The sequence below is a fragment of the Triticum urartu genome, chromosome 7 (genome assembly GCF_003073215.2).
Source record: "Triticum urartu cultivar G1812 chromosome 7, Tu2.1, whole genome shotgun sequence".
Taxonomy (NCBI): Eukaryota; Viridiplantae; Streptophyta; class Magnoliopsida; order Poales; family Poaceae; genus Triticum; species Triticum urartu.
Window position 1 is genome coordinate 456,239,307 of NC_053028.1, and position 13,790 is coordinate 456,253,096.

At 44.3% G+C, this 13,790-nt stretch overlaps 1 non-coding gene across 1 annotated transcript; it reads right to left on the reverse strand.

Moving 5' to 3' along the window:
* Positions 1-12,535: 12,535 nt before the first annotated feature.
* TRNAF-GAA lies at positions 12,536-12,608 on the reverse strand. The gene has a single exon. It is a non-coding gene; the product is annotated as a tRNA-Phe (tRNA).
* Between the last annotated feature and the right edge of the window lie 1,182 nt (positions 12,609-13,790).

Below are 13,790 nucleotides of genomic sequence, written 5' to 3' on the forward strand. Positions count from 1 at the left end.
CGAAACTATTCCACAATTTTTCAAATGTACACCAAACTCGTAACTCAAAGATTCTCCTCCATGATCAGATCGTAGAAACTTTATTTTCTTGTTACGATGATTTTCAACTTCACTCTGAAATTCTTTGAACTTTTCAAATGTTTCAGACTTATGTTTCATTAAGTAGATATACCCATATCTGCTTAAATCATCTGTGAAGGTGAGAAAATAACAATATCCGCCACGAGCCTCAATATTCATCGGACCACATACATCTGTATGTATGATTTCCAACAAATCTGTTGCTCTCTCCATAGTACCAGAGAACGGTGTTTTAGTCATCTTGCCCATGAGGCATGGTTCGCAAGTACCAAGTGATTCATAATCAAGTGGTTCCAAAAGCCCATCAGTATGGAGTTTCTTCATGCATTTTACACCGATATGACCTAAACGACAGTGCCACAAATAAGTTGCACTATCATTATCAACTCTGCATCTTTTGGCTTCAACATTATGAATATGTGTATTACTACTATCGAGATTCATCAAAAATAGACCACTCTTCAAAGGTGCATGACCATAAAAGATATTACTCATATAAATAGAACAACCATTATTCTCTGATTTAAATGAATAACCGTCTCGCATCAAACAAGATCCAGATATAATGTTCATGCTCAACGCAGGCACCAAATAACAATTATTTAAGTCTAATATTAATCCCGAAGGTAGATGTAGAGGTAGCGTGCCGACCGCGATCACATCGACTTTGGAACCGTTTCCCACGCGCATCGTCACCTCGTCCTTCGCCAGTGTTCGCTTAATCCGTAGTCCCTGTTTTGAGTTGCAAATATTAGCAACAGAACCAGTATCAAATACCCAGGTGCTACTGCGAGCTCTAGTAAGGTACACATCAATAACATGTATATCACATATACCTTTGTTCACCTTGCCATCCTTCTTATCCGCCAAATACTTGGGGCAGTTCCGCTTCCAGTGACCAGTCTGCTTGCAGTAGAAGCACTCAGTTTCAGGCTTAGGTCCAGACTTGGGTTTCTTCTCTTGAGCAGCAACTTGCTTGCTGTTCTTCTTGAAGTTCCCCTTCTTCTTCCCTTTTCCCTTTTTCTTGAAACTAGTGGTCTTGCTGACCATCAACACTTGATGCTCCTTTTTGATTTCTACCTCCGCAGCTTTCAGCATTGCGAAGAGCTCGGGAATAGTCTTGTTCATCCCTTGCATATTATAGTTCATCACGAAGCTCTTGTAGCTTGGTGGCAGTGATTGGAGAATTCTGTCAATGACGCAATCATCTGGAAGATTAACTCCCATCTGAATCAAGTGATTATTATACCCAGACATTTTGAGTACATGCTCACTGACAGAACTGTTCTCCTCCATCTTGCAGCTATAGAACTTATTGGAGACTTCATATCTCTCAATCCGGGCATTTGCTTGAAATATTAACTTCAACTCCTGGAACATCTCATATGCTCCATGACGTTCAAAACGTCGTTGAAGTCCCGATTCTAAGCCGTAAAGCATGGCACACTGAACTATCGAGTAGTCATCAGCTTTAACTCTGCCAGACGTTCATAACATCTGGTGTTGCTCCAGCAGCAGGCCTGGCACCCAGCAGTGCTTCCAGGACGTAATTCTTCTGAGCAGCAATGAGGATAATCCTCAAGTTATGGACCCAGTCCGTGTAATAGCTACCATCATCTTTCAACTTTGCTTTCTCAAGGAACGCATTAAAATTCAACGGAACAACAGCACGAGCCATCTATCTACAATTAACATAAACAAGCAAGATACTATCAGGTACTAAGTTCATGATAAGTTTAAGTTCAATTAATCATATTACTTAAGAACTCCCACTTAGATAGACATCCCTCTAATCCTCTAAGTGATCACGTGATCCAATCTACTAAACCCTAACCGATCATCACGTGAGATGGAGTAGTTTTCAATGGTGAACATCGTTATGTTGATCATATCTACTATATGATTCACGCTCGACCTTTTGGTCTCCGTGTTCCGAGGCCATATCTGCATATGCTAGGCTCGTCAAGTTTAACCTGAGTATTCTGCGTGTGCAAAAACTGGCTTGCACCCGTTGTAGATGGACGTAGAGCTTATCACACCCGATCATCACGTGGTGTCTGGGCACGACGAACTTTGGCAACGGTGCATACTCAGGGAGAACACTTCTTGATAATTTAGTGAGAGATCATCTTATAATGCTACCGTCAATCAAAACAAGATAAGATGCATAAAAGATAAACATCACATGCAATCAATATAAGTGATATGATATGGCCATCATCATCTTGTGCCTGTGATCTCCATCTCCGAAGCACCGTCATGATCACCATCGTCACCGGCGCGACACCTTGATCTCCATCGTAGCATCGTTGTCGTCTCGCCAATCTTATGCTTCCATGACTATCGCTACCGCTTAGTGATAAAGTAAAGCATTACATCGCGATTGCATTGCATACAATAAAGCGACAACCATATGGCTCCTGCCAGTTGCCGATAACTCGGTTACAAAACATGATCATCTCATACAATAAAATTCATCATCATGCCTTGACCATATCACATCACAACATGCCCTGCAAAAACAAGTTAGACGTCCTCTACTTTGTTGTTGCAAGTTTTACGTGGCTGCTACGGGCTTAAGTAAGAACCAATCTCACCTACGCATCAAAACCACAACGATAGTTTGTCAATTTGACTCCGTTTTAACCTTCGCAAGGACCGGGCGTAGCCATACTCGGTTCAACTAAAGTTGGAGAGACAGTCGCCCGCAAGCCACCTATGTGCAAAGCACGTCGGGGGAACCGGTCTCGCGTAAGCGTACGCGTAATGTTGGTCCGGGTCGTCTCGTCCAGCAATACCGTTGAACCAAAGTATGACATGCTGGTAGGCAGTATGACTTATATCGCCCACAACTCACTTGTGTTCTACTCGTGCATATAACATCAACATATAAAACCTAGGCTCTGATACCACTGTTGGGGAACGCGGTAATTTCAAAAAAAATCCTACGCACACGCAAGATCATGGTGATGCATAGCAACGAGAGGGGAGAGTGTTGTCTACGTACCTACGCAGACCGACTGCGGAAGCGTTGACACAACGTAGAGGAAGTAGTCGTACGTCTTCCCGATCCGACCGATCCAAGCACCGTTACTCCGGCACCTCCGAGTTCTTAGCACACGTACAGCTCGATGACGATCCCCAGGCTTCGATCCAGCAAAGCGTCGGGGAGGAGTTCTGTCAGCACGACGGCGTGGTGACGATCTTGATGTTCTACTATCGCAGGGATTCGCCTAAGCACTGCTACAATATGATCGAGGTGGAATATGGTGGCAGGGGGCACCGCACACGGCTAAGGAACGATATCAAGGATCAACTTGTGTGTCTAGAGGTGCCCCCTGCCTCCGTATATAAAGGAGCCAAGGGGGAGGGGGCCGCCGGCCAGGAGGAGGGCGCAGGAGGAGTCCTACTCCTACCGGGAGTAGGACTCCCCCCCCCAATCCTAGTTGGACTAGGATTCCCCGAGGGGGAAAGAGAGAGAGGGGGGTCGGCCACCTCTCCTAGTCCTAATAGGACTAGGGGAGGGGGGAGGCGCGTGGCCACCTTGGGCTGCCCCTTTCTCCTTTCCACTAAAGCCCATTAAGGCCCATATGGCTTCCGGGGGGGTTCCGGTAACCTCTCGGTACTCCGGTAAAATCCCGATTTCACCCGGAACACTTCCGATGTCCAAATATAGGCTTCCAATATATCAATCTTTATGTCTTGACCATTTCGAGACTCCTCGTCATGTCCATGATCACATCCGGGACTCTGAACTAACTTCGGTACATCAAAATGCATAAACTCATAATAACTATCATCGTAACGTTAAGCGTGCGGACCCTACGGTTCGTGAATAATGTAGACGTGACCGAGACACGTCTCCGGTCAATAACTAATAGCGGGACCTGGATGCCCATATTGGCTCCTACATATTCTACGAAGATCTTTATCGGTCAGACCGCATAACAACATACGTTGTTCCCTTTGTCATCGGTATGTTACTTGCCCGAGATTCGATCGTCGGTATCCAATACCTAGTTCAATCTCGTTACTGGCAAGTCTCTTTAATCGTTACGTAATACATCATCTCGCAACTAACTCATTAGTTGCAATGCTTGCAAGGCTTATGTGATGTGCATTACCGAGAGGGCCTAGAGATACCTCTCCGACAATCGGAGTGACAAATCATATTCTCGAAATACGCCAACCCAACATCTACCATTCGAGACACCTACCTGTAGAGCTCCTTTATAATCACCCAGTTACGTTGTGACGTTTGGTAGCACACAAAGTGTTCCTCCGGCAAACGGAGTTGCATAATCTCATAGTCATAGGAACATGTATAAGTTATGAAGAAAGCAATAGCAACATACTAAACGATCGGGTGCTAAGCTAATGGAATGGGTCATGTCAATCAGATCATTCAACTAATGATGTGACCTCGTTAATCAAATAACAACACTTTCATGGTTAGGAAACAACATAACCATCTTTGATTAATGAGCTAGTCAAGTAGAGGCATACTAGTGACACTAAGTTTGTCTATGTATTCACACATGTATTATGTTTCCGGTTAATACAATTCTAGCATGAATAATAAACATTTATCATGATATAAGGAAATAAATAATAACTTTATTATTGCCTCTAGGGCATATTTCCTTCACCCACGAGGCAGGGGGGCGCGCCCAGGGGGTAGGCGCGCCGCCCACCCTCGTGGACAGGGTGTGGGCCCCCTGATGTGGATTCTTCTTCCAATATTTTTTATATATTCCAAAAATAATCTCCGTTGATTTTCAGGTCATTCTGAGAACTTTTATTTCTGCACAAAAATGACACCATGGCAATTCTACTGAAAACAGCGTCAGTCCGGGTTAGTTCCATTCAAATCATGCAAGTTGGAGTCCTAAACAAGGGCGAAAGTGTTTGGAAAAGTAGATACGATGGAGACATATCAGGACCCAATTACGTATCAAAGGTGGACTTGCAACTGGACAATAAAAGTCCCCTCCTCCAGTTGCATGTCGGTGGTCGAGTGGCAACTAGGACAAATAAGGGCACCCAGTTGTGTGTCAAGGGTGGAGTTGCAACTTGGGAAAATATGGGGTTTTGGGTCGAGTTGTATATTGAGGGTGTACTTTTAACTAGGATAAGAAAACAAGGCGGGCCCTCCCAATTTCATGTCGAGGATGGAGTTGCAACTAGTACATAAATGGGTCAGGCCCCGCTGTGTGTTGAGGGTGAACTTGCAACTATACAAAAATAGGGTTTTGGGCCAGTTGTGTATCGAGGGTGGACTTTTATAACTAGGAAAAAAAGGCAGGGCCCGCCTCAGTTGCATATCGGAGGTGGAGTTGCAACCCAGTTTCGTGTCGAGGGTGGACTTGCAACTTCGAGAAAAATGGGTTGGGATCAGTGGCGTATCGAGGTTGGACTTGCAACTGGTACAAAAAAGATAGGCTCCCCAGTTGCATGTCGGGGGTGGATTTGCAAAAATGGGACAAAAAAGGATCGGAACCCAGTTGCGTGTGGAGGGTTGACTTGCAACTATGAGAAATATTGGTCGAGCTTGGTTGCATATCGAGGTTGGACATTGTTACAAATGGGACAACGACAAACTATATGCCCAGTCGCGAGTCGAGGGTGGATTTGCAACTGGGACAACTAGGATACTATGATCCTAGTTGCGAGTCAAGGGTCGACTTGCAACTGGGATGAAACAAAACTATGGGCCTAGTAGTGAGTCAAAGGCGGACTTGTGACTAGGACAATTACACAAAACTATGATACCATTTGCGAGACGAGGGTGGACTTGCAACCGGGACAATAACAAAAAAAAGCCCGGTTGCAAGTCGAGCGTGGATGTGCAACTGGGATAACAAAAGCTACAAGCACATTTGTGAATCGGGAGTGGACATGCAACAGAGACAACTACAAAACTATAGGCCTAGTTGCGACTCAAGAGTCAACTTGCAATTGGGATAAACAAACTATGTGCCCAGTTGCGAGTCAATGGTTGACTTACAACTATGATGAAAAAAACAAAAAACACATGCTTCAGTTGTGAGTCGAGGGTGGGCTTGCAACTGGAACAACTATGAGCCTAGTCACAAGTCAGGGATCGACTTGCAATTGGGACAAAACAAATCACAAAATACAGTTGCTAGTGAGGGTGAACCTGCAACTAGGAGGAAAAACAAAATACATGTCGAGTTGCAAGTCAAGGCTGGGCTTGCAATTGGGATGAAACAAACTATGGTGCTAGTTGAGAGTCGAGAGTGGACTTGCAACTAGGACAATTACACTGAACTACGATACGAGTTGCAAGTCGAGGGTACACTTGCAACTGGGACAACTAGAAAAAGCTATGATACAAGTTGCGAGTCGAGGGTGGACTAGCGACTGAGATGAAACAAACTACGGGCCTAATTGCGAGTCAAGAGTGGACTTGCAACCAGGACAACTACATAAAAGTATAATACTATTCGTGAGTCGTGGGTGGAATTGCAACTGCGACAATAACAAACAACGAGCTCAGATGCGAGTCGAGTGTAGATTTGCAACTTCAATGAAATACAAAATACATGTCCATTGTTAGTCGAGGGTGGACTTGCAACTGGGACAACTACGAGACATTTGCGAGTGGAGGGTGGACTTGCAACTGGGACAATAACAAATTATGAACCCAGTTGCAAGTCGAGTGTAGATTTGCAACTGTAATGAAAAACAAAATACATGCCCATTGCTAGTCGAGGGCGGACTTACGAGACCATTTGCGAGCGAAGGGTGGACTCTACAAATTCTCCACCGGATCAAAATGCATATAGCGAAAACGAACAAAAGAGAAACAGGTCACGCCCCTCAAACAACAACATAAATGGACTCGTGTAAAAAGAAACACGAGAACAAGCCAACACAAAACGAAATGGGGCAAAGAGGACGCGCGACAAAACAAAAACAAGCTGACATCGGCACGCATGATCAAGTTTGTGCGGATCTTAAAGCAAAAAGATTGGTCGGTTACGGAGTTAGATGAGACATCACAAAGATGAGATTTAGCAAATCCGAAAGGGAAAACAATCTCTCTCTAGCTACCCAGTTGAACCAAAATAAATAAAGACAGATGATAGAAATACACGTAGCCCTAAAAAAAGCCCACTAAAACAGAAAATGACCCACTAAAAAGTCATATCAGGCATCACTGCTTCACAAGGGGCAAACAAAAAGCACAACACGACAACAACGGCACAACTCGGGAGCACATATATCTAACGGAATATGAGTTAAATGAGACATTGTTAACTCCCATCTAAATGATAATTAACAAAACCAATTCGAAACGGGACCCCTAGATCGCGCCGTGAAAATGCCCCAACAAAAGATACACACACGAGCAGACTGATAAGTAGACACAATACGCACAACGCGACACGGGACACACACGACAAAACAACCCGACCAAGATTTGCACGACATTTAAATTGAATAGATGACATAGTGAAAAAATCATGATTTTAAAACAAACAAATAAATAAGAAAATGGAAAAAGAAAAAGAAATGAAAAGGAGAAAATATAAAGCAAACAAATGGGAGTGGAAAATCACTTACTTTCACTCCACCCTTTTCACTTCCAACCCACTCCTCATGTGAAGGACTGTAGGGGAAAAACAGCAACGTGAGAAAATGAATGAGCACCGCCCCCTCACCTCTCGAGAAAAAATAGGGACAGCTCTCTCTGAATGTTCTCTTACCACGGTACTTTTTGTTTTTGAGAAATTCCAACCACGGTACATGGAAGCCCACAACTGAGACAAACAGAAAAAAAACCACAAACATATCAAACGATGCAGACCAGACCGAGACAAAACAGAAAAAAGCCCACAAACAAGACGGCCCGCCCCAATCTCGCGTGGAGACATTGGCTGACGCGCACGTCAACGCGACACGCATGAGCGTGCTAGGAACGATCACTTTGCGCGAGTTTTAACGACATATATAATCTGACGGCCCTAGACTTAGATGTGACATCCTTAAATATAATCTAGATGTGAGTTAGCAATTCCGGAAGGTTAAACATAAGAACTCCTTTTCGTGACATGATTTTAGAATTTTACATTCCAAATGCCACGGGGTCTTCAGCGAGGAATCGCTGAGACGTTCCTTCAGGCACTTCATAGTATTGCACCCGCTGGCTATTGCCTGTCGTCAGGCCTCCAATGCAGTCAGGATAGAGACAGAATATGGTCAAGCGATATAGAAAGCGTCCCTTCTCCTTGAGCTCCTGACCAGCGCTGCTGTCGCCCTCAATGAAGACGCATTGTACGAGGCAGAATTTGCTGGGTTTGCTCTCACCCGTTCCTATGTAGATGAGGGTCGCGCTTACATGCCTCTCGGCTGGATCCTGGCTGAAGAGCTTCTCCTCACCGAGTTTCGAAGAAAGCCTGGGGCTAGTGCCATCGATGGGCACATAACAAAAATAGAGTTGGCCGAGGGTGTTCGGTTCTTTGGAGAGCCCAACAAAGGCATTGAGGTGCTGGTCAAAGTGACCACGGCCATCGAAGGGCAGCGCCCAGCTGCCAAGTCGTTTCCATGAAAGTTCCACGGTGTCAAAGGCGAAGGTGGCCTTAGTGTCGTCTATCTTGGTGCTGACGATGAAGGCCCGTGACCGGGGCTGCACGACGTAGGAGGTGACGTCATAACGCTGAAATGGCGGTTCCGGGAGCTGTTTCCACGGGCTCTCCACGCCGTGAGAAGAACCCAGCGGGGGGTCCCTGTCCCAGACAAGCATCTTGAAGCTGCCTAGGCTCAGGCAGAACATCTTGTTGCCGTCGAAGAAATAGATGGGGTGAAGCGGATAAAACTGCCCGGGGAAAAGGGTGAGGCTCCACTCGCGAACGTCGACCATGGTGGTGAAGCCCCCGGCCATAGAACAGTTGCCCTCGTAATACCTGCAATGCATGGCCAAGATCTTGGTGCCGAAGGCTGACACGAAGTGCTGCGGCGCCCCATGCCTTGCCTCCAAGCGCAGGAACACCGGAGGCGGGGGCTTCGCGTCGGCTGAGGATGAGATGGCAGAGCCGGAGGACGGTATTACCTCGCGGATGTTGTGCCCTCGCGACCAGTCATTTTTTTTAAACAAGGCAAAAGGCTTGCTATTTTCATTGAATAAGAAGAAGGTTTAAGAGTCTTGGCCAAAGGGCAGGTTACAAGCATCACTCTCGCAGCATTATATTACACAAATATTTCGCCCCAGTAAGACATCACAACGAAGTTTCCGCTTTGACGCGAGCCACAAGCACCCTAACCGAAATCGCCGTGTTGCGAAACACACGTGCATTTCGCTCATTCCAGATTTCCTAAGAAATAAGAAGCATAAGGGAAAGAAACGCCCTTCGAGATTGTGACCTCCTGGAAGCAATGTAACACCACCACTCCTTGACGAAAATCATGCCTCCCCAATCTGTAGGATGAACATCATGTAAACTAAGCCATGTTTTAATCATTCCCCAAACTCTAACAGTGTACTGACATTGAAAGAAAAGATGAGCTTGGTTGGCCATCAATAATAGGATTTGGACGGCTGACCGGCTTCAGCGCAGGGGCTGGCCAAACTGTAACCTTTGCCCGCTATGCAAACAAACGCGACCAGTCATCGAAGACAAGGTAAACGCTAGGCATGACCCTAGTTCGTCGTCTTTGCTCGTCCCCTTCTTGGTTACCCTATATAGGACCTATCTAGGACGGGATTGATGGCTTATATAAAGGGACGAAACACTAGGAACGTCGGACAGAGCTATGTATCGCGGTTGCAACGCTGACTCGTTTCACGCTGGAGACTCGCTAGCTCGCTACATGGGCCAGGCCCAGCCCGTACGGGCAACCACGAGCCGTTCAGGCCTCGCGCCGCTCGCTAAATTATTTTTCTGTAGTTTTTTCACGTCATTTTTTCACTTTTTTTTGTTTGTCTCAATTTTTTTTTACTATTTTGCTCCTTTCCGGTTTTGGGGAACTTTCCAGAACCTTATTTCACCGGTTTTTATTTTTCTTTTTTGGTTTTCTCTCATTGTTTTACCGATTTTATTAAAAATCAAAAATCTTCATAAAATGTACACAGATTCAGAAAAAATCATGGACTCGATAAAAGTTCACAGATTTGAAAAAAGTTCACATGAATTCAAAAAATATTTGTGAATTTGAGAAAGGTTCACGCGAACACACAAAAATGTTTATGAATTCAAAAAATATTCGTCAATTTGTAAAAAGTTGACGCAAAAATATTCTCTAGCATGCTTCCACCACTTCTAATTATCTCAACGTGTGTGCTTCCACATCATCAAAATTGTTGTAGCCATTAGATTTATTAGCTTGATCCACTAGCATCTGTTCGATCTATGCATGGGAATTCTCTAGCATGCATCATGCATGAGTGAATTCTAAGTTGGTTATTCCATTCAACATGCACAATTTTTCATGTTAAGATTTTTTTGCTCGTGTAGAAATTTCTCACATGGTATGTAAGTACTAAATCAATACTCTACACAACATTTAGAAACTATATATTCAATTCTGCGGCATCCGGCGGGGTATCATCGAGTTAGAAAAAATGTTCTCCTAATGCTTTAATTATTAAGCATAATGCTTCATGACAATCTCTTTTCAGCACAAGTAATTATAACCACTGGTCCAAGTGGGGTTATTTTATAATTTGAATACATAGGCATAAAACAGACAAAAGTGGGTCAAACAAAACTAAATGAGATTATGAGAATCCATCACAATGACAAATGCAACTGCAAAGGAGGTGAGAAACCCACATGATCTTCAATAGCCACTTGACACTTGACAGTATTATCGCCATATGGAGAATGTAAGAGCAAAATCCTAGTTGTACATATATTTCCTCCTTATGTAGAAATGATCTAGTTTTTAATGACAAAATCGCTTCTCCTCTGCAGGTTATTTTTCGGTGTACGCACTCGCTATGTTCATGGAGGTGTATACGTGATTGGAGTAGGTGGCTACGGAGGTTTTTTTTCTCAACATGGGTGTCAGCATAACCTACGGATCGATCCATCATCCCCTTCGACATAGGCATAGCGTCGGTCTATAGGACTCTACTGTTGTCGATTTGTCGGTTTTTATTTCCTGAATTTTTGTCAGACTTCTGGATTTGGCCGTGTGCATTCTAATTATGTAAAGCCCGGGTGTTACTCATAATGCTTTGTATCCGCTTAATGCTACATTATGAGATAATAAAGTCGCCCTTTATTGAAAAAATACTAGATGGCATCAAGTTTCAGCATCTCAAGCACAGTCGTATAACATTTTGAGATTTTCGTCGGTCAATATACATGTTCACAAAACAAGGACACATACCATAATAAATCAGGACACTTAACTGATTCACTTCTAGACTAGGAGACAACCAGAAATCTGACGCATCGACCAAACACTACCGAGACTCATGATAATTGCCCAAGCATCCCACTGCTCGTGTCGTAGCCCACATCGTCATCCTCCGGCACGATGCTTTCAAGCAAGCAGGTACTTCTCAATCTCCTTGAGGTAATCCAGGAGCATCACGACGATGAAGAGAAAGAACCCACCAAGGTAGTTGTTGCTGCCACCGCCCCTTCTATCGTCGTCGCCTCCTTTGCTGAAATAGGACAGAGGGAACTAACCACTTTCATCGTCCAGATTAGGCTCTTGAACTTTCCCTAAAACCGTAAACAATATACCACAAGCAAAATTAAGTGGATTACCCACTCCGATAAAACTAGGTTAAATTTGAGTGTGCCAGTGTGAGAGTGGACAAGAAAACCACCTTTGGAATCTGATTGTTTGACAGTCACGATTGAAGAAATTATTTTTCAGGAACAATTCATATGATTTTTTTATCAAATTAAGTGATATGGTGCAGACCCCTGACCCGGCCCATCGCCTCTGCGGCTTCCTCTCTCCCATATTTTTTTCAAAGAAGTTTCTTCTAGGTTTTTTCTATGTCACGTTAAATGGCACGATTTCTATCTAACAGATCCAAACATATTTTCTATGGCTATTAGTTATTCCGTAGAAACGGAGAATTTTGGTTGTGTGTTTTATAAAACATCATGAATTGTGAAAATATTATTCAGAAAAAGGTCATGCACATGATTTTCGAAAATATGTTATTAAAACCCATGACTTGTTCAACGTAGTGCTGTATCACAAATAAACCCATTTCCTTTGCCACCCCATCTCCCTCATATTTCTTCAGAAAAATACGTTTTGTATGCCACATTAAGTGATACGGTTTGTGTCTCACAGACCCAAACATATTTTCTATTATTTGTTAGAAACGGAAATTTTGGTTGCAAGTTCATAAAACATCATGTGTTGTGAATATTCAAAAAGGTAACGCTCATGGTTTTAAAAAATAATAAGGTATTTAGAGAAGACCGACTCACAATCCAAAAAATTAACAAAAACGACATGCGGTGAGCGTGGATCGAACACGCGACCTTCAGATCTTCAGTCTGACGCTCTCCCAACTGAGCTATCCCCGCTATTGTTTGTTTATCCACGTATTCAGCTTTTATGCACAGATTTAGCATACCAACTGTTAGAGCTCACATCGAAAGAAGATAATTCATCAAGTCTGTCCTTTTTTGATCAATTATCTTTGCGCATTTGGAGTGGATACGAACTCACAAACATTATCTTGTACACTCTAGACATTTGGATAAACAAAAGGATGCAAATCTAATCGTTGAATCTGACTGTAGGTTCTATCACTTACCCTTCTCTAAATACAAATACAGACATCCCATCACAAGTCAGGAAAATAGTTGCAAATTCTTTGCAATAACTCTCAGGGAAGACCACACCAAGGTTGAGCTCCGTTGCCACTGGCTGATCTTTTTTTAAAGATCGTCCGGGTCGCAAGCTGTCGGATCTGACACCATCAAGCGGGGGCCTTTTATTTGAAACAGGCAAATTTTTTGCCATTTTCATTGATTAAGAAAAAAAGAGTTATCCTGTTAATTAGCGAAAAACTAGGCAAGAACCTAGATGCAAACCCCAAAGGGGCAAACGCGGACGACCTGGCCACAACAACGCCAAACAATGGACCGCAGCGTCAAGAACATGGCAGCTCCGATTTTGCTGACGAGTTTCACAGGAAAAAGTTGTTAGCCTCGCATCGACCTAGTCCAGCGCAACATCCGGAGAGCACTGCCTGCTGAAAACCGCCCTCATGGAGTCATCGTCGCTGCAGCGGCCCTGCCGACCGCAGCTCCGACTTCTTTGTCACAACCAGAAACCAGCATGGGCACACCCATTGACAGTGGTGGAGGCAGAAAAATATTATCAGGGGGCCGAGGGCTGTTAGAACTGGTTGGGGAGGGCCAAATCACTAGAAAGTAGGTTTTTAGCAGCAAAATACACACTAATTATGCATTGTTCATTAGATGATTAGCAGCAAATATGAGATGTTAGGGGGGGGGGGGCAGGGCCCCTGTTGGTCCCCCTGTCTCCGCCACTGCCCATTGAAGCACAGGACCTTCGACATCAAAAGGACAAAGCCGCGACTCAGCTCTGATCACCAACATCGTCGTTGCCACATGCGTCGCAACGCCACACCAACCTCACCGTCGGTCGGGCACCTCCCGGCCGCGATGGCGTGCACGTCCAGCCTGTAGGAAGCACAAAAGGGACCAAGATCTTCAAGACGGCGCCCCCAGGAGGGA